This window comes from Elephas maximus, chromosome 3, assembly GCF_024166365.1.
Source record: "Elephas maximus indicus isolate mEleMax1 chromosome 3, mEleMax1 primary haplotype, whole genome shotgun sequence".
NCBI lineage: Eukaryota > Metazoa > Chordata > Mammalia > Proboscidea > Elephantidae > Elephas > Elephas maximus.
Genome location: NC_064821.1, coordinates 191654412 through 191670227, shown reverse-complemented (window position 1 = coordinate 191670227; position 15816 = coordinate 191654412). Strand labels below are relative to the sequence as shown.

At 39.5% G+C, this 15816-nt stretch overlaps 1 protein-coding gene across 3 annotated transcripts in view; it reads left to right on the top strand.

Moving 5' to 3' along the window:
- The window catches only part of GATAD2B (GATA zinc finger domain containing 2B), a 123816-nt gene that overhangs the window by 68841 nt on the left and 39159 nt on the right, over positions 1-15816 (top strand). Inside the window, exon 1 of one of the 3 annotated variants that reach the window (XM_049880567.1) lies at positions 3094-10564. The exons of the other annotated variants lie outside the window; for them this stretch is intronic. The gene's annotated coding sequence lies outside the window, so the exon portion shown is untranslated. Of the gene's footprint in view, positions 1-3093; positions 10565-15816 lie in introns of those variants that run through there. 3 annotated transcript variants of the gene reach the window in all.

Sequence of the window (15816 nt, the reverse complement as noted above, 5' to 3'; positions counted from 1 at the left end):
ACAGCAACAGGTATTTTTTTTTTTTTTGGTTTGGCCGTATAGTAAGTTCTGAGATCGGTAAGTGTGAGGCCTCCTGCTTTATTCTTCTTCAGTAGTGCTTTGCTTATCTGGGGTCTCTTTCCTTTCCATATAAAGTTGGTGATTAGTTTTTCTGTTGAAAGAATGTTGGTGAAATCTAGATCAGAATTGCATATAGATCACTTCCGGTAGTATTGATATTTTCACAGCGTTAAGTCTTCCTATCTGTGATTATGGTTATGTTCTTCCATTTATGTAGGTCTCTTGATTTCTTACAGTAGTGTTTTGTAGTTTTCTTTGTATAAGTCTTTTCCATCCCTTGTTAGGTTTATTCCTAGGTATTTTATCTTCTGGGGGGTTTTGTTTTCCTGGTTTCCTTTTCAGAGCTTTCTTTGTTACTGTAGAGGAATCTGACTGATTTTTGTATGTTGATGTTTACACTCTGCCACTTTGCTGAATCCTTCTATTATTTCCAGTAGCTTTCCTGTAGGATCTCTGGGATATAGGATCATATCATCTGCAAATAGGGATAGATTTACTTCTTCCTTACCAATTTGGATGCCTTTTATTTCCCTTTCTTGCCTTATTGCTCTGGCTAGGACTTCTATACAATATTGGAAGATAGTGGTGATAAAGGGCATCCATGTCTCGTTGCTGTTCTCAAGGGAAATGCTTTCAGTCTCTCTCTCCATTGAGAATAATGTTGGCAGTTGGTTTTGTGTATATACCCTTAATTGTGTTGAGGAATTTCCCTTCTATTCCTTTTTTGCTGAGAGTTTTTATCAGGAATGGGTGTTGGATTTTATCAAATGCCTTTTCTGCGTCAATTGATGTGATCATGTGCTTCTTTTCCTTTGTTTTATTTATGTGGTGGATTACATTGATTTTCTAATGTTGAACCATCCTTGCATACATGGTATGAATCCCATTTGATCATGATGTATTATTTTTTTTGATATGGTGTTGTATTCTATTGACTAGGATTTTGTTGAGAATTTTTGCATTTATATTCATGAGGCATATTGGTCTCTAATTTTCTTTTTTAGTGGTGTCTTTGCCTGGCTTTGGTAGCAGGGTTATGCTTGCTTCGTGGAATGAATTTGGGAATATTCCATTCTTTTCTATGTTCTGGAATAGTTTGAGTAGAATTGGTGTCAGCTCTTGACTGAATGTTGTAGAATTCTCCAGTGAAGCCATCTGGCCAGGGCTTTTTTTTGTTGGGAGTTTTATGAGCTCAATTTCTTTTGTTATGGGTCTGTTCAAACTTTCAACCTCAGATTGTGTTTGTTTAGGTAGGTAGTGTGTTTCCAGAAATTTGTCCATTTCTTCTAGGTTTTGAAATTTGTTCAGTACAGTTCTTCATAGTGCTCTGTTATTATCCTTTTTATTTCATTTTGTTCTGGTGTAACATCACCCATCTCATTTCTTATTTGTGTTATTTGCGTCTCCTTTTTTTTTTTGTTTGCTTGGGTCAGTGTGGCCAGTGGTTTGTTGATTTTATTGATCTTTTCAAAGAACCAACTTCTGCTCTTGTTGATTCTTCCTATTCACTTATTCTGCTATAATCTTTATTATTTCCTTTTTTCTGGTGACTGTAGACTCTTTTTGCTGCCCTTTTATATTTGTTGGAGCTGTAGGGTTAAGGTATTGATTTTGATTCTTCCTTTTTGATGTGTGCATTTATTGCTATAAATTGACCTCTGGGCACTGCTTTTGCTGTGTCCAAAAGGTATAGGTATGTTGTGTTTTCATTCTCGTTTAATTCTAGGAATTTTTCAATTTCATGCACTGGTTTTTAAGCAGGGTGTTATTCAGTTTCCATGTATTTAATTTTTTTCCTTATTCTTCCTTTTATTGATCTTTAATTTTATAGCATTGTGGTCTGAGAAGATGCTTGATGTTTTTGAATTTATTGAAGCTCTGTGGCTTGACATACAGTCTGTTCTGGAGAAAGATCCATGTGCATTGGAAGAGAACGTGTACTGCGCTGCAGTTGGATGGAGTGTTCTGTATATGTTTATGAGATCAAGTTGGTTGATTGTATTGTTCAGATCTTCTGTATCTTTGTTGAGTGTCTTTCTGGTTGTTCTGTCTTTAATCAAAAGTGTTGTGTTAAAAGCTCCTACTATTACTATGGAGTTTGTATGTCTGTTTTCAGTTCTGTTAAAGTTCGTTTTAAGTATTTTGGAGCTCTTTCATTGGGTTTATAGATATTTGTTATGGTTATATTCTCTTGTTGGATTGACCCTTTAATCATTATATATGTCCTTCCGTGTCTCTTATACTGATTTTTGCCTTAAGATCTGTTTTATCAGAGATTAATACTGCCACTTCTGCTCTTTTTTGGTTGCTGTTTGGTTGATACATTTTTTTTCTATCCTTTGATTTTGAGCTTATTTTTTATCTTTGTGTCTAAGGTGTGTCTCTTGTAGGCAACATATTGCTGGGTCATGTTTTCTTATCCATGCTTCCACTCTCTTGTCTCTTGACTGGTACATTTAATCCATTAGCATTCAGTATAATTGATAGGTATGAATTTACTGCTGTCATTTGGTTGTCCCTTTTTTTTTTTTTTTTTTTTTGTGGTGCTGATGATTTTTGTTCCATGTACTTTTCTGTGCAGAGTTTGTTTAGTTCATGGATTTTCTTTTCATTTCCCTCATTGCTGTTGATTTTGTGTTTACTGAGTCTTTATGATTTTCTTTCTTTTTTTTATTTTGGTGAGAAATTTTGCCTCCTGCAAAGTGGGAGGTGGTGTGAGTGGTGGGCTGGTGGGTGTGTGTGAGGGTCTCACTGCTGCTGTCTCTTACGAGGGGCGGCGGAGGAAGCGGTGGGCAGGTGTGTGTGGGATCGAGCTGCCTCTGCCTTTTTCCACACCGGGTGAGTAGAGGGAGCTCAGCTGGGTGGGTGGGCATGAGGAGGGGTGGTTGTTGGGGGGAAGGTGGTGGTTGGAGCTGGGTGGGTAGGAAAGGGGGGCCTCGTACCTTGGTCCCTGGTGGTTGGGGCTCGGCGGGGAGGGGGGGTTGTGCTGCTGATCACCGGGAGGGGGAGTGTGCTCCTCTCGTCACTGGGCGAGGATGCCTGGGTTCTTCTCATTGGCTGTACCCAGCAATCAGGACCTTATTTCACTGCGAGTATGTCTGCACAGTTAACTCCATGTCCTGTTGGGAATTCCATGAAGTTTCCTTTTGTGCTCCTCACTAAAAATTGCTGCTGATTTTGTTTCAGGATGGCTACCCAATGCCGGCTGGCTGGCAGGGCCCCTCTGCGTTATCTCTTTTCATTCGCTGTTTTCAGTCAGTTTCTTCTTCCAGTCATTTTTTGATGTAGTTCTTTATCCTTTCGTTTAATGCCCAGGGTTCCAGGATTGTCATCTGTTTCACTTGGTTTCTCAGGTCTTTGCTGTAAAGGGATGGCATGGTTTGTCTGACTGAGCTGCTACTTTGGCTGGAAGTCTCTAAGAACTACATACATTTTTTTAAGTTATATTTATAAAGAAAATATAAAAAGCATATTAAAAAAAAAAAGTTGCTGTCAAGCCATTTCCAATTCTTGATGACACTATGTGTGTCAGAGTAGAACTGTGCTCCGTAGGATTTTCAATGGTCGATTTTTCTCTGTGTTCACTGATGTTTTCTCCTTATGTCTGATTCTTGGAAGTAGATCACCAGACCTTTGTTCCGATGTGTCTGTGGATGCCTTTTGGTTAGTGTTTTACACTACCCAGGGACTCCATAAAGCCTACTATTTATTTCGTTTTAAGTATAAAAACAAGACATAAGGATTCTAATAGAAGTGTTTTTTCCCCCAAGGCAATTAATTAGCAGGACTGTGACATCTAACAGAGAATGATCTTACTCTACAGTTGTATGTAAAGAGTAACTTAATCCCTTACGAGCCCTTCAAATAACCATATCCATAGTATCAGGGGGATTGCAGACACTTCACCTTAATACTACTGCTCAGTGTAGTTGTTGTGGCAGTTATAAGGTGCCACTGAGTCGCTTCTGACTTGTAGTGACCCTATGTACAACAGAATGAAACACTTCTGGGTCCATCATCATCCTCAAAATCGCTGATATGTTTGAGCCCATTGTTGCAGCCGCTGTGTTAATCCACATTATTTTCTTTTTCACTGACCCTCTTCTTTATCAAGCATGATATCCTTCTCCAGGGACTGGTCCCTCCTGATAAGAAGTCCAAAGTACGTGAGACGAAATCTCACCATCCTGGCTTCTAAGAAGCACTCTGGCTGTATTTCTTCCAAGACAGACTTGTTTGTTCTTTTGGCAGTCCATGGTATATTCGGCATTCTTTGCCAACACCATAATTCAAAGGTATCAATTCTTCAGTCTTCCTTATTCATTGTCCAGCTTCCACATGCATATGAAGTGATTGAAAGTATCATGGCTTGGGTTAGATGCACCTTAGTCAAAGTGACATTTTTGCTTTTTAACACTTTAAAGAGGTCTTTTGCAGCAGATTTGTCTAATGCAATATGTCGTCTTATTTCCTGACTGCTGCTTCCACGGGCATTGATTGTGGATCCAAGTAAAATGAAATCCTTGATTACATCAGTTTTTTTCTCCATTTATCATGATGTTGCTTATTGGCTCAGTTGCGAGGATTTTTGTTTTCTTTATGTTGAGTTGTAATCCATACTGAAGGCTGTAGTCTTTGATCTTCGTCAGTAAGTGCTTCAAGTCCTCTTAGCTTTCAACAAGCAAGGTTGTGTCATCTGCGTATCACAGGTTGTTAATGGGTCTTCCTCCAATCCTGATGCCATGTTCTTCTTCATATAGTCCTGCTTCTCAGATTATTTGCTCAGCATACGGACTGAATAAATATGGTGAAAGGGTACAACCCTGACATACACCTTTCTTGATTTTTAAACAACGCAGTTTCCCCTTGCTGTCTTCGAACAACTGTCTCTTGGTCTATGTACAGGTATGTACTGTGCTCATGAGAGCACAGTAAGTGTTCTGGAATTCCTATTCTTCACAGTATTGTCCATAATTTGTTATGATCCATACAGTCGAATGCCTTTGCATAGTCAGTAAAACACAGGTAAACATCTTTCTGGTGTTCTCTGCTTTCAGCCAAGGTCCATCTGATACCAGCGGTGATATCCCTGGTTCCACATCCTCTTCTGAATCCAGTTTGAATTTCTGGCAGTTTCTTGTTGATGTACTCCTGCAAGCACTTTGAATTATCTTCAGCAAAATTTTTCTTGCTTGTGATGTTAATATTATTCAATAATTTCTACATTTTTTTAGATCACCTTTCTTTGGAATGGGCAGAAACATGGATCTCTTCCAGTCAGTTGGCCACGTAGCTGTTTCCCAAATTTCTTGGCATAGACAAGTGAGCGCTTACAGTGCTACATCTGTTTGTTGAAACATCTCAGTTGGTATTCTGTCAGTTCCTGGAGCCCGGTTTTCGCCAGTGTCTTCAGTGTAGCTTGGACTTCCTCAATACCATCGGTTCTTGATCCTGTGCTACCTTCTGAGATGGTTGAACAGGGACCCGATGTATTCCTTCCATCTGCTTTTGATGATTCTTGCGTCATTCAATATTTTGTCTTTTTTTTTTTTTTTTTCAAAATTAACAACTCAAGGCTTGAATTTTTTCTTCAGTTCTTTTAGCTTGAGAAATGCCAAGCGTATTTTTCGCTTTTGGTTTTCTAACTCCAGGTGTTTGTATATTTCATTATAATATTTTACTTTGTCTTTTCAAGCTGTCCTTTGAAGCCTTCTGTTCAGTTCTTTTAATTCATCATTTCTTCCATTCACTTTAGGTACTCTACGCTCAAGAGCAAGTTTCAGAGTCTCTTCTGATGTCCATTTTGGCCTTTCTTTCTTTCCTGTCTTTTTAATGACCTTTTTATATTTATATATATATATATATATATGATGTCCTTGATGTCATCCCACAACTAATCTAGTCTTTGCTCATTAGTGTTTAATGTGTCAAATCTGGTCTTGAGATGGTCTCTATTTTCAGGTAGGGTATACTCAAAGTTGTGTTTTGGCTCTTGTGGACTCGTTTTACATTTCTTCAACTTCAACTTGAATTTACGTATGACCAAATTGATGGTCTGTTCTGCAGTCGGCCCCTGGCCTTGTTCTGACTGATAATACTCAGCTTTTCCATTGTCGCTTTCCTCAGATGTAGCTGATGCGATTCCTGTGTTTTCCGGCTGGTGAGATGCAGGTGTATAGTCGCTGTTTATGTTGTTGAAATAAGATAAGTGCAGTGAATAAGTAGTTGGTCTTGCAAAACTGTATCATGCAATCTCCGGAGTCGTTTCAATCACCAAGGTCATATTTTGCAACCACTGAATCTTTTTCTTTGTTTCCAGCTTTCACATTAAAGCACAAGTAATTATCAATGCATCTTGATTACATGTTCGATCAATTTCAGACTGCAGAAGTTGGTAAAAATCTCAGTTTCCTCATCTTTGGCCTCAGTGGTTGGTGTGTAAATTTGAATAATAGTTGTATTAACTGGTCTTCCTTGCAGGTGTGTGGATGCTGTCCTATCACTGACAGCATTGTACTTCAGGATAGATCTTGAAATGTTCTTTTTGGCAATGAACAAAACACCATTCCTTTTCAGTTGGTTGGTCCTGGCTTAGTAGACCATGTAATTGTTTAATTCAGAATGGCCAGTACCAGTCCATTTCAGCTCACTAATGCCTAGGATATCAATCTTTATGCATTCAATTTCATTTTTGGACCGAGTTCCAATTTTCCTAGATTCATACTTTGTACTTTCCAGGTTTTGATGATTAATGGATGTTTGCAGCTGTTTCTTCTCATTTTGAGTCATGCCACATCAGCAAAAGAATATCCCGAAAGCTTTACTCCATCTGCGTTGTTAAGGTCAACTGACTCAACATTGAGGAGGCAGCTTTTCCCCAATCGTTTTTTGAGTGCTTTCCAGCCTGAGGGGGTCATATTCTGGCACTGTATCAGACAGTGTTCTGCTGCTATTCATAAGGTTTTTGCTGGCTAAATTTTTCAGAAGTGGACTGCCAGTTCCTTCTTCCTAGTCTGTCTTAGTCTGGAAGCTCTGCTGAAACCTGCTGGTATTTGAAATACTGGTGGCAAACCTTCTGGTGTCACAGCAACATGCAGACCACCACAGTATGACAAACAGATGCATGGTGGGCTCAGTGTAATATTACACACTATTTGTATTCTGCTGCATTATTTTCTAGTTGTCAGTAGGCAATTTACAGGCTGCCTTTTAAAAAAAGAGTCAGTTCTGTTCAGCATTTTTTTTTAATTAAGAACTTACGAAAATACTTAAAAATATAGAAAAATTGAAAGAATGACCCAGTGAACAGCTGTGTAACTGTCATCTTGAGTCAGTGATTAACATTTTGCCACATTTGCTTTATTGATATATATTACTGTTGTTAGTGCCATTGAGTCAGCATTCAACTCACGGCAATGTCCTGCACCATGGGATTGGATCATTGTGATCCATAGAGTTTTCCATTGGCTGATTTTTCTAAAATAGGGCACTAGACCTTTCTTCCTAGTTTGTTTTTGTCTAGAAGCCCCGATGAAAACTGTTCAGCATCATAGCAACACGCAAGCCTTCACGACAGACAAGTGGTGGCTGAGCTTGAGGTGCCTTGCCTAGGAAGTGAACCTAGGTCTCTTGCATGAAAGGCAAGAATCCTGCCATTAAACCGCCACTACCCCCCATTGATATATATTGTTGTTATTAGGTGCCGTCGAGTTGATTTTGAGTCTTAGCAACCCCATGTGACATAGTAATCTAGTCTGTAATCTTTACAGGAGTAGATTGCCAGGTCTTTCTCTCGTGGAGCTACTGGGTGAGTTCAGACCACCAACCTTTCGTTAACATATCCATGGTTTTTTTTTTTTTTTAACCATTTCAAAGTATAGTTGTCCCTCAGTGTTCGAGGGGAATTGATTCCAGGACCCCCCTCAGATACCAGAATCCACAGATGCTCAAGTCCTTTACACAAAAAGGTGTAGTATTTGCATATAACCTGTGTATATTTTCCTGTATACTTTGAATCATCTCTATATTATTTATAGTACCTAATAAAATGTAAGTACTGTGTAAATAGTTGTTATACTGTACTGTTTAGGGAATAGTGACAAAGAAAAAAGCCTGTACTAGTTCAGTGCCCAAACAACAAGTGCTGTAGAGATACTGAGGATATTTGAAAATGGTGGTAGGCTACAGCAGGGTTGACAACACCTGATTTCATTCGCATAGTTTCAGCGTAGTGCTCAGCAGGCAGCAAATTCAAGTTTGCTTTTTGGATCGTTCTTTTTTTTTCTTTTCTGAATATTTTCAATCCATGGTTGGTGGAACCTGCAGATACAAAGGGCTTACTGTAAGTTTTAGACTTTACTGCTGAATACTTAAGATTGCTGTGGTAGGCAGTAGAATAATGACCGTTCTTCTCCTGCCAAAAGATGTCTGCATCTTAATCCCCAGAACCTGTGGATGTGTTCACTTTAATGGCAAAGGTGAATTTAGGTAGCGAATGGAATTAAGGTTGCTAATCAGGTGCTTTTAAAATACGGAGATTATCCAGGATTATGTAGATGAGCCAGTGTAATCACAAGGGTCCTTAGAAGGGAAAGAGGGATACAGAAGAGAGTCAGAGAGATGGCAACATGAAAACTTGGCCTGAATATGGAAGAACAGATCATGAGCCAAGAAAAGTGGGCAACCTGTAGCTAGAAAATGCAAGAAAATGGATTCTCCCCTAGAGCATCCAGAACCCCAGAAGGATTGTAGCACTGCCAGCACCTTAATTTTATCCCGGTGAGACCCGTTTTGAACTTCCAAAACTATAAGATAATAAATTTGTATTGTTTAAGGTTTACAGTACAGTTGTATCATGGTAGTTATAGCAGCCATGGAAAACTAATAAAATTGCTTCTCTAAGAAGTTAAGGGCACATCCAGTTCATCCACACCACCGTTACCATATCTAACAAAATTAACAATAATTTTCTAATATTATCTAATGCCCAGACCATTTGAAAATTTCCTCAGTTATTCCCTATTTCTTTTGTAGCTCTTGTTTTTAAACCAAGATCCAGTCACAGATCATAACGTTGCATCTGGTTATGTCTCTAAATCTCTCTTAATCTAAAATAGTCAACCTCCTCCTTTTTTCCCATGACACCAACTTTTCTAAGGTTCTAGAGTAGTAGTTTTGCAAAATGTTCCACGTTGTAGATTTGTCACATTATTTCCATATGGTGTCATTTATATTATTCCTGTATATGGGTTTTCCGAAGAGATGCTGGGTACTCTATACTGTGTCGCATCAGGAGGCACGTAATATCTGATTGTCTCACTATTTGTAGTGCTAAGTTTGATCCCTGGGTTAAGGTGAAGCTAGATCTCTCCGTTATTAAGAGTTGTTTTTCCCTTTACGGTTAGTACTCTGGGACATTGTTTATGTGAAGCTGGGAGGCCTTTCTGCTCTGAAAGGGTATTGAACTAGTTAATTATGAAAATAAATTTTAAACTTCCAGACCAGCATTTTGTCTCTGGCATTATGGTAGATCATATATAACCTTAAAACCTTTTCACTGTTCCATTATAAAATGCCTAGTAATGTTGGATAAGATATAACAAACTTTTTTTATTTTTTAGCTTTTAAGTGCATAGCTTGTAACCCCCAAGGGTTTTAATTCTTTTAAAGCTCAGCTATGCATACTTTCCACTGTTCCATTATAAACAAAAAACAGCATGCATGTGATTTAGTGCTTTGGCAGTTCTGGAGGCTTTACTAGGCTCAATAACCTAAAGACTTGGTTTTAATGTATATGAGGTGTCCTGAGACAAAGCCTTAAGCCTTAGGCCTATGTGAAAGACAGTTGGAGATGAGAATCCCACTCAGCGGTAGGAAGGGACCACAAAATCCCATCTATTAGCTCAAGAGCACAAAATTCCTTCTAGTTCAAGAAAAGAAGGGCATTTTTCTATCTCAGCCTGGACTCTGGCTGGGAATGAGTATAAATATTGTCTGCACCTTTAACTATGAGCTTATTCGCATATAGGTTTAAGTTATCATCTACTTGGTCTGAGGTGCCCAAGCTGAGAAATTAACATAAAAAATTATTCAGGACCAATTATGTCCTTGGAGTAACTGGGAAAGCATATGAAACTGCACCCCGGAGAGACAGGTCCATAAGCCAAACCACAAAGAATTCCAATAGATGAAGTCCCACCGAAGTGCAAGCCCACAACCCAAGATGACAAAAAGTATAAGGAACAATGAATTCACCGTGAACAAGAGTCACAGGCACAACGAACAACAGAAGTAGACCTCTGAGCACTTCATTGTATATAGACCATAATATGTGTATTTTAAAAAATTAAAAACAAGTATTTTTTTATTCAGCAGATATTACTTCATGTATATTATGAGCCAGGCACTGAATAAATAGACAGTAGATGGATCAGAAAAGGATTCTCAGATGACATTTGACCAGAGACCTGAAGGAAGTGAGGGAGCAAGTCTTACGGCTATCAAGGTATGATACTTTCAGGTAGAATGAGTAAAAAAAAAAAAAAAGCAAGTGCAAAAATCCTAAGCGGGGCATGGTTTGTGAGTTTAGGAAAAAGCAAGGAAGTTAATAGGATGAGCAGGTTAATAGAGGTAGTAGACTGGATTATGTAAGGGACTTATAGACTATGGTAAAGACTTGGAATGCTGTTCTGCTTACTGTTGCTGTGTAAAAATTATCCCAAAACTTAGTATCTTAAAGCAATTGTTCTATTATTCTCTTAGGTTCTGTAGGTCAGGAATTCAACCAGTGCCCAGTAAGGATAGCTTGTCTCTGTTCCGTGATGTCTGGGGTTGCTGCTGGAAAGATACAAAGGCTGAGGTGGGTGGTGGTTTTGTGACATCAGGGGCTGGAATCATCTGTGAGCTCATTCAGTTCCATGTCTGGTGTCTGGGTGAGATGACTTGAAGAGTAGAACTGCCAACTGAAGTGCCTACATGTCACCTCCCCCTGAGGTTTTGCTTCCCCACAGCCTGGCAGCCTCAGGGTGGTTACGCATTCTTAGAAGGCAGTTCAGGGCTCTAGGCATGAGTGTTCCAGCAAATAAGCAGAAGCTGCATTGCTTTTTAATGACCCAGCATCAAAAGCCACACAACGTTATTTCTGCTGTACTCTACTATTTGAAGTAGACACAAACCCATCCTGATTCATAGACCCCACCTCTTCATGTGAGGAGTTTCAGAGAATTTTAGGACAGTGTTTTAAAACCACCACAGATGCCATTAAAGCATTTTGAGCAGAAGAGTGATATGATCTTCACTTACGCTTTAGAAGTATCTCTCTGGTTTCTCTGTGGAATATAGACTGAAGGTGGTGGACAAGATTAGGAATAGAAGGATCAGTTAAAAAGAATTGCAAGAGTCTAGGTAGGAGATGGAAATAGCTTTGATTAAGATAATAGCATGAAAGTAGTGATAAAGGGTCAGATTTGAAATATATTTGGAAGATAGTATAGACCAAATTTACAGATGGAATGCACATGGGGTGTGGGAGAAAGAAGAATCAAGAATGACTCCAAAGTGTTTGGCTTGAACAACTGGGTCAGAGGTGGTGGTGTTTACTGAGATGGGAAACACTAGGGGAAGAGAAAGTTTTCACCTGGGGGGTTCACAAATTCAGCTTTGGACATAGTTTATAAAATGCCTGTTAGACGTCGAAATGGAGATGTCTGTTACGTAGTTTGTGTGTGTGTATGTGTACGTATGAGTGTGTGTGTTAGAGGATAGATACGATCTAGAAATATAGATGCTATTTAAGGCTGTGGGAGTATAAGATTATGCAAGGAGTAAATGCAGATAAAGAAATTGAGCCCCAGTAGAGATTAGGAAGATGAGTAGAAGTTAACAAAGAATGAATGAACGTGAATGCAGGATAAAAATACAGTAAAGAACACGTTTCAAGAAAGAAGGGATATTAACTTGGCTAAATGCTGCTGAAAGTTTGAGTAAGATGAGAATTGAATTGATAAATAACTATTAGATTTGGCAACACGAAGGTTATTGGTTACCTGGTGTTCTAGTTAACCTAGTGCTGCTGTAACAGAAATACCACAAGTGGATGGCTTTGACACAGAGAAGTTTATTTTCTCACAGTAAAGTAGGCTAAAAGTACAAATTCAGGGTGTTAGCTCCAGGGGAAGGCTTTCTCTCTGTGTCCGCTCTGGAGGAAGGAGAGCAAGGTCTTTCTCGTCAATCTTTCCCTGGACTAGGAGCTTCTCTGCACGGGAACCCCAGGTCTAACGGATGCACTCTGCTCCCGGTGCTTCTTTTCTTGGTGATATGAGGTCCCCAGCTCTCTGCTTGCTTCCCTTTCCTTTTTATCTCTTGAGAGATAAAAGGTGGTACAGGCTACACCCCAGGGAAACTCCCATTACATTGGATCAGGGATGTGACCTGAGTAAGGGTGGTGTTACAATCCTACCCTAATCCTACAATCACAAAATGGAGGACAACCACACAATGCTAGAAATCATGGCCCAGCCAAATTGATACACACATTTTTGGGGGAGGCATAATTCAATCCATGACACCTGGAAAACAATGACCTCTTTATATTGGTGGGGACAAAACCTGAACTGCAGTGGTTTCAAGAGAAAATGGAAGGAGTGAAACTGGATACAGTGAGTATAGACAACTCTTCATGAGGAATTTTGCTGTAGAAGGGTCCAAGGAAATGGTGCAGTAACTGGAATAGGACAAGAGGCCATGGGAAGGTTTCCTCAAAGTGAGAAATATTACACCAGGTTAATATAATAATGGAATGATTCTCAACCCTTGCTGGATACTGGAGTTCTTTAAAATGTAGTTTATGATTGTTGTCGAGAATGTACACTGCAAAAACACTAATTCAGGTTTTCGACATGTATATTTCAGTGATACTGATTACATTCTTTCAGTTGTGCAACCTTTTTCCCCCTCCTTTCCTGAGTTGTTCCTCCTCCGTTAACATAAACTCACTTCCCCCTAAGGTTCCTATCTAATCTTTTGAGATGCTGTTGTCAGTTTGATCCCATATAGACATCAAAAGAGCATAATCCTCTGGGCAGACATTCTTTATTAATTAGGCTTAACTGTTGTTGAGTTTTAAGAAGACTACAGGGGATATTTTTGGTTTAAGGTTTAGAGATTATGTCAGGACAATAGTTTCAGAGGTTTGTCCAGCCTCCATGGCTTCAGAAAGCCTGAGTCCATGAGAATTTGAAAATTCTGTTCTGCATATCCCCCCTTTTGATCAGGATTCATCTATAGAATTTTTGATCTAAATGTTCAGTCATGGTAGCCAGGCACCATCCATTTCTTCTGGTCTTATGGCAGAGGAGGCACAGAGACAATTTAGCCACTCATTCATAATGGAGACCTTTTAAATGTATGGATGCCTGAGCTGTGTGGCCGCCAGTTAAATTCGATTGTTTACAAGTGGGGCCCAGGGTATGTATGTATGTATGTGTGTATGTGTGTGTCTGTTTTACATTTCCTCGGATAATTCTAATATGCATACAAGGTTGATCTGCTCTGCAATAGATTAGTGAAAGTAAAAGTTAAGTAGATGGGTTAAACAGCTCAACATAGCTGAAGAGAAAATTAGGGATACTAGGAGAAAATTACACAAAAGTGCAGCATAGAGACACAAAGAAATGGAAAAAATTTTTAAATGGCTGAGATACTGTCTTAGTTATCTAGTGCTGCTATAACAGAAGTACCACAAATGGATAGCTTTAACAAAGAGAAATTTATGTTCTCACGGTCTGCTAGGCTAGAAGTCCAAATTCAGGACATCAGCACCAGAGGGAGGCTTTCTTTTTTCTGTCAGCTCTGGAGAAAGGTCCTTCTCCTCAGTCTTCCCTTGGACTAGGAGCTTCTCTTTGCAGGAGCCCTGGGTCCAAAGGACGCACACTTTGCTCCTGGTGCTGCTTTCATGGTGGTAGAAGGCCCCCCTGTCTCTCTGCTCACTTCTCTCTTTTAAATCTCAAAAGAGACTGGCTTAAAACACAGTCTAATCTTGTAGATCTCATCAATATAACTGCCCATCTCATTAACATCATAGTGATAGGATTTACAACATATAGGAAAATCGTATCAAATGACAAAATGGTGGACAGTCACACAATACTGGGAATCATGGCACAGCCAAATTGATACACGTATTTTTGGGTGACACAATTCAATCTATGACAGATGTAGAGACTAAAATGAGATGGTCCAAGATAACATCTCATAGGGATTCCAGGCCCCCACGTGTCTGTCAGTTTGTTGTACTGTAGGGGCTTGCGTGTTGTGTGATGCTGGAAGCTATGCCACCAGTGTTCAGATACCAGCAGAGTCACACATGGAGGACAGGTTTTAGCTGAGCTTCCAGAATAAGACACACTAGGAAGAAGGACCCAGCAGTCTACTTCTGAAAAGCATTAGCCAGTGAAAACCTTATGAGTAGCAGCGGAACATTGTCTGATACAGTGCTGAAAGATGAGCCCCCAAGTTTGGAAGGCACTCAAAAGATGACTGGGGAAGAGTTGCCTCCTCAAAGTAGAGTCGACCTAAATGATGTGGATGGAGTAAAGCTTTCGGGACCTTCATTTGTTGATGTGGCACGACTCAAAGTGAGAAGAAACAGCTGCAAACATCCATTAATAATCGGAACCTACAGTGTACGAAGTGTGAATCTAGGAAAATTGGAAATAGTCAAAAATGAAATGGAACGCATAAACATCTATATCCTAGGCATTAGTGAGCTGAAATGGACTGGTATTGGCCATTTTGAATCGGACAATTATATATTCTACTATGCTGGGAACGACAACTTGAAGAGGAACGGTGGTGCATTCATCTTCAAAAAGAACATTTCAAGATCTATCCTGAGGTACAACACTGTCAGTGAGAGGATAATATCCATATGCCTAACAAGGAAGACCAGTTAATATGACTGTTACTCAAATTTACACACCAACTACTAGGGCCAAAGATGAAGAAATAGAAGATTTTTATCAGCTGCTGCAGTCTGAAATTGGTCGAAATGCAATCCGTATGCACTGATAATTACTGGTGATTGGAATGCAAAAGTTGGAAACAAAGAAGAAAGATCAGTAGTTGGAAAATATGGCTTTGGTGATAGAAACAATGCTGGGGATCGAATGATAGAATTTTGCAAGACCAATGACTTCTTCATTGCAAATACCTTCTTTTCACCAACATAAATGGCGAGTACGCACATGGACCTCACCAGACGGAACACGCAGGAATCAAATTGACTACATCTGTGGAAAGAGACGATGGAAAAGCTTAATATTATCAGTCAGAACAAGGCCAGTGGCCAACTGTGGAACAGACCATCAATTGCTCATATGCAAGTTCAAGCTGAAACTGAAGAAAATCAGCAAGTCCACGAGAGCCAAAATATGACCTTGAGTATATCCCACCTGAATTTAGAGACCATCTAAAGAATAGATTTGTCACATTGAACAGTAGTGACTGAAGACCAGATGAGTTGTGGAATGACATCAGGAACATCATGAATGAAGAAAGCAAGAGGTCATCGAAAAGACAGGAAAGAAAGAAAAGACCAAGATGGATGTCAGAGGAGACTCTGAAACTTGCTCTTGAAAGTCGAGTAGCTAAAGCAAAAGGAAGAATTGGTGAAGTAAAAGAACCGTACAGAAGATTTCAGAGGGCGGCTGGAGAAGACCAAGTATTATAATGACATGTGCAAAGAGCTGGAGATGGAAA